Raw genomic sequence first — 12,583 nt, 5'->3', positions numbered from 1 at the left:
CTGAGATTTGTTCCTGTCTCTGGTAGCTCCCTCTGTTTTGGAGCTTTTTGAGCAAGTTTCAGCTGAGTTAGGAAAATATTTCTGATACCCAAGTAGCCAGTGCTGGTAGGTGAAAAATATAGAAACTTCCTGTGAGCACTTCAGCAGATCTCAGGGACATCATCCTCCCAGAACCAGGATAGAGGTTTCCAGCTCTCTTTTCCTTAAAATGCCCTACACTTAGGGGCCATTCTCTCTCTCCCCTTTTAAGCACAAACAGATTGTGTCATTGGCTGGAGGATTCCAGAATTTTCCAGTTAGTCAGTCTCTTTATATCTGATGATTTTTCACAGGAGGTTACCTTGGAGCCTTTCCTTTTTTCAGGCCTCTCTCTCCACCCTGCTTCATAAAGTATTCAGTCTCCCCTAGTGGGTCATCTCTAGTGACTTGCCTTCACAGTGTACCTATTTCCAGTGGTCTCTGTCTTGGAGTCTATCTGGGAAATAGTGGTTCCTGTCAAGTATGGAAGAATCTTCTGCCTGAAGCCGTGACATCTTAAGTTCCATATTTATGCAAGTGACTCCGGTCACATTGCTCTTTAGTAGGTACTACTCTGGTGATGTGGGCATTGCAGTTGTGAAGGGGGCTGGAGACCAGGATGTTCGCTAGGATAATTGGTTCTCTGGAGCACAGTGAATTTGGGCTTGTTCTGGGTTAGATACAGTGTTAAACTAACAGAAGGTAAAGATGGTACGATGTGTGTCTGCTAAGATGGTGTCTGCTTTTTCTGTTTGAAGGGTGGATTAGCTCATTTTTATAGACTCAGAGAGGTGTGTGACCTGCCTTATCACGAATTGTGTTTCAGGATTGTTTCTTGCTGTGGGTGGCCTGGACAAGCTGAGAGAACATCTTTTTTTATCCTTGTGCTCTTTATGGTTGTCCTTTCTGGGTTCTGTTTTTCAAAGACAACACTCTTGTCTTTTGCTTGTACTCCTTGCCCAGTTCCAGAGGTCCGTGCTCCTCTAGACACTGATGGGGGCTCCAGCATGTGACTGCAAATGCGCTTTTCCCTCTGTGGAGAGGCCTCTCCAGTCCCTGAGATGGGTTGGAACTGTTTTTCTCTCTTTTGATGAGAAAGATTGCTGGATGATTGATTTGGATTGGATATTTCAGACCATCTGGCTCCCATTTTTCAAGGGCCATTCTGACTGAGGTTGTTTTCTATTTATTATGTTGCTGCTTCTTCTACAAGCCTTGTGGATTGAGTGGTGTTGGGCTTTTTGGTTTCATGTGTCAGTGCTGGCTCAGCAAAGTAATGCTGACCTCCCCGTCTTGATGGGTTTTGCTGTATGCATCCCGTTGGTCCAGATGGGTGGATCTGAAGATACAGAGAGGTTAATTTCTCACATGAAATTTAGGTTTCTGTGACTTGGATCCACCAATCCGGAGGCTGTCCCATTGTATCTGCCTCCAAAAGGGCAGAATTTGGTATTGTCAAATTATTCTTTTACCTTTTTCTTCTCTGAGCTCTGGAAATAACTTATGGGAAGCTGAGAGGAAGCGGTTAGTAGTGACCAACAGGTGCCACAAAATGTAATTGCCTATTAGTTGTGTTCTGCTTGATTGACAGGTTGTGATCGGGGAACTGATCAGGCTGGATTGGTGGATTTTCAGGTAAGAAATTGTGGTTTCTTATTATGCAAATGGAGAGATGGATAATGAATGGGGTTTTCTGTTCTGCTGAGGCCTTTGACAGGAAGGAGGAAGTGTCCGTATAAATTCTGCTACTGAAACAAAGACGCCACTACAGAAGAGGTGACCAAAGTATATTCCACAGGCCATATGTGTCCTTCAGAATTTCACAGTGTAGCCTGAAGTCACCTTATATTTCATGCAGAGGAGAACCATCCAAAGACCACAGTTCTCAACAAGCAGTGCTCTCCATATTGAGCCAAATGATCTGACAGAGCTGCCTGTTGGCTTTTAAAGTCTTTGTGGGCCATAGCTCTACTAAATATGAGGATGGCTGCAACCCAGCCCATTTATTATGCAGCCTAGGTGTGGCCCTCCTACTCCTGCCAGTGGGCAGAGATTAGCCCCCCTCCCCCCCACTCTCCATCTGTGAGCTCTTCTTGTCATCTTACTTGTTGAAAAAAATGGAGACCAGTGTGAAAAAATAGAATCCGAGATAACCTCGAGTTAGGAGCAGAGTTTTAGCTTCTGTGATTCTGAGGCAGAGCAGTAGCCATGTGCATTGGCTAAATGATGCCAGAGGGAGGGGAAAGATCAGCACTAAACCAGCTGGAAGTGCTTCAAGTAGAGATTTGAGGTACACAGGGAAGCTTCCATAGTGACAGCTGTGTTGTGCCTGGCTCAGTTCACTGTGATTAGCCAATCATTTCCTTTAATAGTAAATAAACATCTCAATTTTTTGAAAGTAAGTTTTTTGGGGCAGTTTTAGTATGTGACCTGGGGTAAAATTTTCAAAAGTGACCTTACGTCAGATTTTTAGAGGTATTTAGGTGCCTAACTACCTTTAAAAATATGGGCTGTAGGCATTTAGGAGCCTAACCCCAAGACTCTATGTGTGGTGATAGAGGAATCACACACACTCATCTCCCAGCCCATTGGAGCAGTCAGTCAGTGTATCTCTGCGGGAGTTATGCTCCATTACAAGGGACCGGAAAGTTGAAAGAAGAGGATGTTGATTAACTAAATACCCTGTGCACCTGCTCAGTGCAGAAAATGGAGGGTAACATCCATTTGTGTCAGTGGCAAAACTTTCATTGACTTCAGCGGGGCTATGATTTCACCCTCAACATTTTCTAAATTTGGGGTAAATCTGTTAAGATCTGGGCGGGAGTTAGACTCACCTTTAAATAAAAGCCTGACTCAGAGTGACTTGGACTGAGATTATAAACTGGGATGTATTTCAAAACAAAGCCTTAACCAGTCTGCAACTTGGCTCCCTGAACACCCACTCCTCCATGATCCCAGAAGGCAACACCACCTTATTGTAGTCACCAGAGGGAGGGGAGAAGTCTTCACCTCTGAACCTTACTTGGTCTGACAGAACCTGGATTTTAACTTGAGGGCAGAGGGTGCAGCGCATCTGAAATATCAGGCTCCTATTGAGTAGCTGGATGCAATTGGAGGTTACTTTTTGAAGTATCTTTGTGTTTGTTGGGTTAATCTCCCATGGACAATTCATACTGTGGATTTTGTTTTTAAAAACTTTCTTCCTCTGAATAAAGGACCCGTGGCTGTGAGGCTTGGGTGCTTCTGAGAAATCAAGTTAATTGCCCTTGTTCTGGATGACATTGGTGTGGCTGCTTTATGGGAAGGTCCAGACTGGAGGATGTCAATGTGAAGCATCTAATACAGTAGTCTCTAACCTTTTTACGCAGAAGATCACTTTTTGAATTTAAGTTCAACGCAGGATCTGCCCTGCCCCTTCCCCAAAGCTCTGCCTCCTCCCTCTATTGCTCGCTCTCCCCCACCCTTACTCATTTTCACTGGGTTGGGGCAGGGGGTTGGGGTTCGGGAGGGGGTGTGGGCTCTGGGCTGGGGATGAGGGGTTCGGAGTGTGGGAGGGGGTTCCGGGCTGAGCCTGGGGCAGGGGGTTGGGGTGCAGGAGGGGGTGAGGGGTGCAAGCCCTAGGAAGGAGTTTGGGTGCAGGAGGGAGCTCTGGGCTGGGGCAGAGTGTTGGGGTGCAGAAGGGGGTGATGGATGCAAGCTCTGTGAGGGAGTTTGGGTGCAGGAGGGGGCTCCGGGCTGGGCAGAGTGTTGGGGTGCAGGAGGAGTTGCGGTGTGCAGGCTCCGGGAGGGAGCTGGTGTACAGAGGGAGCTCTGGGCTGGGGCAGAATGTTTGGGTGCAGAAGGGGGTGAGGGGAGCAAGCTCTGTGAGGGAGTTTTGGTGCAGGAGGGGGCTCTGGGCTGGGGCAGAGTGTTGGGGTGAAGGATGGGGTTTGGGGTGCTGGCTCTGGGAGGGGGCTCTGGGCTGGGGCAGGTGCTTGGGGTGCAGGAGGGGGTTCAGGGTGCAGGAAAGGGAATGGGGTGCTGGCTCTGGGAGGTGGCTCAGGGCTGGAGCAGGGGTTTGGGGTTGAGGAGGGGATTCAGGGTGCAGGAGGGGGTTCAGGGTGCTGGCTCCAGGAGGGGGCTCAGGGCTGGGGCAGGGGGTTGGGGTGCAGACTCTTGCCAGGCAGCACTTACCTTGGGTGGCTCCTGGTCAGTGACGCAGTGGGGCTAAGGTAGGCTCCCTGCCTGCCCCAGCCCCATGCTGCTCCCGGAAGGGGCCAATGCATCCCTGCAGCCCCTAGGTGGGGCTGGGGACATGTGGCTCCATGCACTGCCCCTCTCTGCAGGCACCCTCCCCGCAGTTACCAATGGCCACAGTTCCCCATTCCCGGCCAATTGGAGCTGCGGGGTCGGTGCTTGCAGGCAGGAGCAGCACGCGGAGACCCTTGCCCCCCTGGCCACAGGGGCGTGCTGGCTGTTTCTGGGAGCGGCGTGGGGCTGGAACAGGCAGGGAGCCTGCCTTCATGGCAGCCCCGCTACACCGCCGGAATTTTAGCAACCGGAGATCACAATTGACTGGGAGAGTGTCTAGGATCAATGAGTCGATCGCGATGGACCGGTTTGTGACTGCTGTTCTAATGGAAGGGATTAGAGTGGAGGATTTTAGAGTGAAGATGGATTCTAGTTCTTACTACTGTACATGGCTACTGGATCATGAGTAGGGCTCCGTGTCTGTCACGCAGGTCGTGGAAGTCACAGATTCTGTGACTTTCCACAACCTCTGTGACTTCTGCAGCAGCCAGTGTAGCTGATACCAGGGCCACCTGCTTAGATGGCCCCGAGGCCAGCCATACTGGCCGCTGCTGGAGCGACATTGGGGCTAGTCGTGCTGGCTGCTGCTCAGGCAGCCCCAGGCAGCTGGCCCTGGGGACTGCCTGAGCAGCAGTTGGTGCGGCTGGCCCCAGGGGCAGCCGGTGCAGCCACTGTCTGCAGCCCCCAGCAGCGGTCCTGGGGCGGCCAGAACAGCTGCTGTCGGCGACCGGCAGTTGGTGCCGCTGGCCCTGGCCCTGATCCTCAGCAGCCTCCCCTCCCCCTGTGTTCTCCCCCCAGCAGTGCCCCCCCACCCCCAAATTTAGTCAGAGGTATTTATAGTATAAGTCATGGACAGGTCACAGGCTGTGAATTTTTGTTTATTGCCCATGACCTGTCCATGACTTTTACTAAAAATACCCATGACTAAATTGTAGGCTTAATCATAAGCCTTACCACTTAATGAAGCCTAAAAAGAATGGACAGTTTGTTTAGCCCCAACTGTGGCCACGATTACTGTGTCTATTTAATGAGTTTAGTATGGATATTCTGGCATAGTATGATGCTTTTTTCCTGCATAGCTGTACAGTACTTAGCACTGTTATCATGATAATATAACGCAAAGGCAGAGAAATACCATAATATGTAATTGTTTTGATGAACTTTCAAAATACTGTATCTGTTCAAGTGATTTATGTTGATGAAAAACAAAATTCATAGTATTTACATTATTCAGGGTGCAAGGTCTGTGCAGTTTCTTATTTAATTATTGTGCCTCTTGGAAACAAAAATTCTTGTTTAAGAAAGACAGTATAATTCATCTAAATGCTATGTAGATAGCCAAGGCCCTGATTCAGGAATGCACTATACATATAAAATGATGGGGTCTAAATTAGCTGTTACCACTCAAGAAAGAGATCGTGGAGTCATTGTGGATAGTTCTCTGAAAACATCCACTCGATGTGCAGCGGCAGTCAAAAAAGCAAAGAGAATGAGGTTCAGAAAAGGGCAACAAAAATGATTAGGGATATGGAACAGCTTCCATATGAGGAGAGATTAATAAGACTGGGACTTTTCAGCTTGGAAAAGAGACGGCTAAGGAGAGATATGATTGAGGTCTATAAAATCATGACTGGTGTAGAGAAAGTAGATAAGGAACTGTTGTTTACTACTTCTCATAACACAAGAACTAGGGGTCACCAAATGAAATTAATAGGCAGCAGGTTTACAACAAATAAAAGGAAGTATTTATTCACACAAAGGACAGTCAACCTGTGGAACTCCTCGCCAGAGGATGCTGTGAAGGCCAAGACTATAACAGAGTTCAAAAACTAACTAGATAAATTCATGGAGAATAGGTCCATCAATGGCTATTAGCTAGGATGGGCAAGAATGGTGTCCCTAGCCTCTGTTTGCTAGAAGCTGGGAATGAGCGACCGAGGATGGATAACTTGATAATTACCTGTTCTGTTCATTCCCTCTGGGGCACCTGGCACTGGCCACTGTCGGACGACAGGATACTGAGCTAGATGGACCTTTGGTGTGACCCAGTAGGATCATTCTTATGTTCACTTAAACACTTGCATAAGTCTATGCCACTTAAGCATGTACTTAACTTTAAGCATGTGCTTATGTTCCACTGAAGTCAATAGGATTTAAGCACATCCTGAAGTGCTGTCTTGAATAGGGAGGCTGCCCTTGATGGGGGCCTGACAAAAAAGTAAAAGTGAGTATTAGGGATGAGGTGCTTTACTTAGGGATGAGGTGCGTGAGGTAATACACAATCCTTTCATAGTCACACTTTTTATTATGGTTGCATTTATAGTTTATAAAAGGTTAATCAATGATTACTAGACATATACATGTTACAGACATTTGTAGTATGTGTTACAGATGGTTATAAACATTGGTGGAAGGTGTTAGAAATGGTTATTAGCCATGATTATAAGCAATTTATAGATCTGTTGCACTCTGTAACAATCTGTAATAACAATCCAGTATTCACTCTTCCTAAACTATTTATAAATGGACCCTTAAGGTAAAGTGCGGCCCCTTTCACCTTCGGACTTCTGCATCTAAGTGGGATTTAGGTCACAAGTAAAATTAATGTAGTCAGTTCATCCAAGTTCTTGTTGGTTACTGGTACACATTACACAAGATCTACAGTAATGTATGACTAGCATTCCCTGCTGAAGACAGACACAAATAGAACTAATACAGGAAGGATTCTTTGACTGGTGCGGTGGTTTATGGAATGATTACACAGCATCTGTCTGCAGTACACCTGGCTTTCATTAGAATAGTTAGCACTGAATAGTTCATTGAACAAATTTAGTAGCATACTTTTGAATGCAGTGATTTAGGTTTTGGTACAAGCTTTCTGGGAAGGGTTATTATTCCTGCAGTGTACTGGTGTTCTCGTACCAGGTTCACACTGCACAGTTTATCCTTGTGTACTAGTAAGTGAGTAGATGTAAGGACTGTGCCTTTGTTACCTATTCTTCAGTGTGTTCTTTCTTGAGCATAGACTCAATGAGCACTTTGTGTGCTATCTGTGTAATCCGTCCGTTTCTGTGGCACCTCTGTCAATAGGATGTCTGAGTATGTACCATTACAAGCTAGTTTGGAAAGCTGTCAGGATTAAGTGACTTCTTGTAAAAGTCATGAGCCTGCCTTCTGAAGTACCTGTTGGACTGTCAATCTGTTTTACCTGCTGCTCATCATCATAGAATCTGAGCATCTGGTCTCTGATTTTTTCCTTGCACTGGTTCATCCTTATGTAGGCTTCTGGCAGTGCAGAGGGAGCTGAGAGGACTCACCAAGAGGCTGCCCAATGGAACAATAGGCTCGTGTTGTACAGTGAGCCTCCTCTACCGATGCAAGATTAGAGTCAGAGTTTAAGGCCAGAATCCTTCATGAGCTAATTCAGATCCCCTTACAAGTGGGACTCTGCATCTTCCTTCACTTTTGTTCAGTTTAAGGAGGTACCAAGGATGTTATTACTAAGGTGGAAAGGGCTATTGTGGCTAGGGCCAGAATTGAGTGAATCTAGTGCCCCAAAGCTCTTAGATAGCTTCTTGTGTATTCTTCGTGGCTTTTTATTAACTGGTTGTCAGCTGCTTTTTAGGTGAGATACTTATATCTGGGTGAATAAATCTTCATGTGTAAATTATTAGACAAATTTCATTCATCTCTTTCTATTTGAAATTGTCCAAGAACAAAAGTGAAATTTTCTTAAATTTCTTTGTTCAAAATTGTTTGCCAAAAATTGCCTGTGAATAATTCTGGGTCTGTTGCTTGTCTGTACAGGTCATACGATACCTTTCTGTTCCCTGATAGCGTGAGCAGAACTCACAGTAGTTTTTAGGTCAGTAGGATCTTTCTTTTCCATTCTTCGTCACTAAGATCTTTCCTGATAAGTTGTTGGATTGTGTCTGGGTATTTGCATCTCTTCAGAATGTGACAGACAGTTCAATTGTCCAAAGATCTCTGTGGCTGAAGATTGTGAAGAGCTGGTGTGGTTTGCAGAGCATCTTTGTTTAGTGTCTTTGGCCTGGTGAAGGGGACCTCCTCTTTGAAGAAGATATTGTTGAGATCATCTTTGGAGTCTGGATTGCAGGTGCTACCTGAAGCTGTTTCTAGCTGCTGTTTTCGTTTCTCCTACTGTTTTAGGATTCTCTCTAACATGGCAGTCTTATAGTGCAGAGATGCTGCACTAATGTTATTTGTAGGTAGGTAGGAATGGCGGGGGAGAGAGGTTGTTTGATAGCTTTGTATTTATTAAGTTATTCTGCACCCTGATTAACTTATTTTCCTATTCTCCAATTTGTTTTTACTGTAAGTCTCTGCACCCTCTGCTGAGCAGCTCTTTGGTATCTGCCACGCCTTAGTGAATTGCTGCAGAAATCCCTATGGCTCCAGCAGCAATAGTGATATGAGAGCACTGTTTTCTTCTTTTGCACTGGTTTTGGCATATAAGTATCACAAAGCACTATGTTGCCAGGACTTCTGGTCTTTCTTCTCTGATACCAGTAGGTTCTATCACTTGTGAGATGTTCAGCTGCAACTTCCGTTCACTCCACTGGGATTTGTGGATGATCGGCACTCCTGAAAACGTGGACATTTATATTCAACATATAGAATATGTGCCTAAATCTAACGTGATATGATATCTGGTACCTATCTGGCTCCCATCACCTTAGTGTCTGAGTACTTCATACTCTTTTTAATGTATTTATCCTCACAAACTCCTGTCAGATAGGGAAATGCTATTTATCTCATTTTACAGAAGGGACTAAGTGACCTCTAAGGACATAGAGGAAGTCTGTGGCAAAGAAAGGATTTGAAACTAAATCTCCAGAATTCTAGGCTCATGCCCTAACTACTGGCCTATAGAAGCCTGACTTTAATTACTTTGGTTTGGAAAAGTTGGCCACCTCTGCAGTAGTTAGGAGCCCACCCTGCATCACACTGGATAATTCAAGGGTGGACCTTTGAATTAGCAATTATTACCATAAAGAGTAATGCCTGCCCTTGGGCTGTGGAATGTCAGACTGATTGCCAGTTCTGTCCTAGGAATTGAGACCTCTGGCTTTTCTGCAAGGTGAAAGGGCATCAAGAACTGAGCAGTCAGTGAGTCATGGAGAATGATAATTTCCTTACTTGCTGTAAGAATCAAGGAGGTCCATCAGATGTGGAGCAAAGTCTATCTGTTGAATCTCATTACCTCTGTGTGATTTAGCTGCAGTGAATTACAAGTTAGGGCAATTAAGTATGTGGGAGACTGGAAAAGTAGAAGCTGGTTGTGTTCTTTATATTGCCTGGGATTGCTGTCAGACTGACAGGCCTGTAATTAACCAGGTCACCCCTTTTACCGTTTTAAAATATTGGCATAATATATTTTCCCATTCCAATAGATTAATGACGGCCTTGGGTATGTCTAAGAGAGTTCTCATGAGGCATGCAGGTTGTTTAAATATTACTGCTTCCTTTGTGTAAAATAATGCTCTATATATGCAGTGTGTGTACAGAAATTGAGCATTTAAATACTACATTGATGGGGAAATCCTGGAATAGATGAGCTAGACAGAAGATTTCCAAAGGGAATTCAGTGTGAGTGTGTAGGCCAACAGCATAAATATGGTTGGAGTACATGGTGAGAAGAAAGAGGGCAGAGAGAGGTGAAATTGTTTCTGTGCATCCTCCCCTTCATCAGAACTACTTGAAATGGCCCACAGTTGGGCATGTGATGCTTCTTTTAGAAGTCTCTCTAGAGGCAAATTTCCAAAAAAATACCCCTTTCAGTGCCTGCTTTCTCTCTGGGTGGCTTACTTTTTCCTCTTATCTAATAATATGGCTTTCAATATGACTTGTGCCTGAAAATGGGATTGAATGAGAGATATTCTATTGTCACAGTGTGTGTAATATAATGATAGAGATTATCTGAGAAATGCCTGTTCCTTCTATAAGCCCTCTTGGATGACAGGATGGTTAGGGAAACCTTGGCCTCGCACATAAGGACTTTGAAAGATAGAATGCTTGGTGCATCATATGTGAGATACCTCTTTGCATTTTATTTGAAGGTAATTTAAGACTTTAGAAGGACTGAAACTTTTGTGTTATTAAAGCAGTTTTAAAAATATGTATCTGCTTGCTGTACCTCTGTTTGCCTCTGTGCACACAGTCTGGTTAGATCAGTAGTCACAACCCTCTAACTTTATTAGGTTGTCGGGTTTTCAGAATTAAAGCTCTTTCCTAACCCGCCATAGATACAGTTAAAAGGAAAATACACTTTTGCTTTTCGCATTCTATCATGATTCTTAAAGGGACACCCCCAACTTGACACTTACTAAAAAATGAGTTACAAATAATTTTAGGTTCTTCATCAGTCCATGTCTCTCCTACCTGTTTTTGTGATAATACAAGCACTGTTTACTGATTTTTTTTAAAAAATTGTGTTCATCTCTTGCTGTGTGAAAGACCTGCATGAATGGAGGAAATGACCATATGGGATGGGACAACAGTGAAGGCGATGTGCTAGCAAAAGCACACAGGGCAGGCTTTGTAAAAGCACTTAGCATTAGCCTATCTCTGCTCCCATTGACTTCATTAGCTTTTGCATATCTCCATAAAAAAAACTGTGGGAGAACAGTGAAAAAATTATATTAATCATACATACAGTAATTCATGGGTTGTAGTTAGCGCAAATAGTGAAACTGGTCAGATACATTACTTTCTTAAAAAAAGAAATCCATTAAACAGTGCTGTAACAGCAGGCCTAGCAGAGAAGCTCAACCTCCCACCCCTTGGCCCCTCTTCTGCTATGTGAATCTTTTATCATGCGAACACATTTTGCTCTAAGAGAGAACTTCCATGTAAATAACACCTGCTGCTTTCCTTTCTGCTACCAAGTGTGTATTTCTAGTCAAAACAGAAATCACATTTGCCTGATGTGCATCCAGAATACCACAGTGACACTACTGTTACCTTCTGCCATTCCAAGATTAGCCCTTCCCTGACTGCCAGTAGACACACAATGCGTTCTTTGTAGTAAAAAACCTCTGTGCGAGCGCCTATGATTGTGGGAAGCTTCCCGCCTTGTTACTGATTATTGGTTACTTTCTGAGCACTCAGTGTGCTTGGGGCTGTGAAGGGACAAGAAGAAATTATCTCTGTTGTAAGGTATTTTTACAATCTAGCTGTAAGACTGAAGTCCACATCTACCGTAGATAAGGACAGATGCATTCAACGGTAATGCCTCTCCTATTTCCTGCTGCCATTTTCTGTGCCAATTCCCCTCAAAACCACAGAAAGCAGATCTCTTGGGACACCCTCGACTACAAACTCTCAGTCCTTTCTGTATATTTCATCTATTGGTGCTGCAGTGACACCGAAGATCACTATAACTGAAAGATTAGAGAGAAAATATATAATGTCTGAACATCGCTCTGTCTCCATTGTTTGTTATTTAAATAAAATTTTAATCCACTTTATTTTATTACAATATATTTTAACTGTATTCTACTTTTTTGAAGTTGGGAAGCTGCTACAAGTCATTCTAAAAGTGATGCTTCACACCAAGCAGAGAAAATATGAGGCATTTTTCTCTTTGAGCCTTCACTGCCAGTACTGTTAGGAACAGCCAGTAAGAGTCTGGAGCATGCGCTTTCAGAAGTGTTGGTCTTTTTATGTTCAAGGACTATGTGCCTACTCTGTATCCAGTGGCTCCTATTCTGTCCAAGTGTATAACAATATTTCAGTATAAAAGAGTGTTCTTATGTTCTTTCTTGTCTATTAAAAAATATTGGATGAATATTGATGTTTCAACAGTAGCACAGTACTAGCACTGGTTAGTATTAGGTGCTTGTACAGTACTAACAGTGCACCTTGTTTTTGACCAGGTGTACTCTCTGGCTATTATTGCTGGGCCTCACTTGATTCATTTTTTGCTGTTTTTGTGACATGGAGAAATGTCTGAGAAGGATTACATAGAAGTCCCCAAAGTCATTATATTTGTGACATAAGATGGTCTTATACCCAGGACTCCAGATATGAAGGCTAGTGAATCAGGATCTGGAAAAAGGAGTAAACTGGGATCTGGAAAAAGGAGTAAACTGTGAGGTGGCAAAATTTGCAGATGATACAAAACTACTCGAGATAGTTAAATCCAAAACAGACTGTGAAGAGTTACAAAGGGATCTCACAAAACTGGGTGACTGGGCAACAAAATGGCAGATAAAATTCAGTGTTGATAAAGGCAAAGTAATGCACATTGGAA

At 44.1% G+C, this 12,583-nt stretch overlaps 1 protein-coding gene across 15 annotated transcripts in view; it reads left to right on the top strand.

The window, feature by feature from the left end:
* Window positions 1–12,583, top strand: part of MAP2K4 (mitogen-activated protein kinase kinase 4) — a 169,692-nt gene that overhangs the window by 83,375 nt on the left and 73,734 nt on the right. The window lies entirely within an intron of this gene.

Source organism: Lepidochelys kempii, chromosome 14 (genome assembly GCF_965140285.1).
Source record: "Lepidochelys kempii isolate rLepKem1 chromosome 14, rLepKem1.hap1, whole genome shotgun sequence".
In the NCBI taxonomy this organism is placed as follows: Eukaryota; Metazoa; Chordata; order Testudines; family Cheloniidae; genus Lepidochelys; species Lepidochelys kempii.
This window is presented reverse-complemented; position numbering and strand designations above follow the sequence as displayed.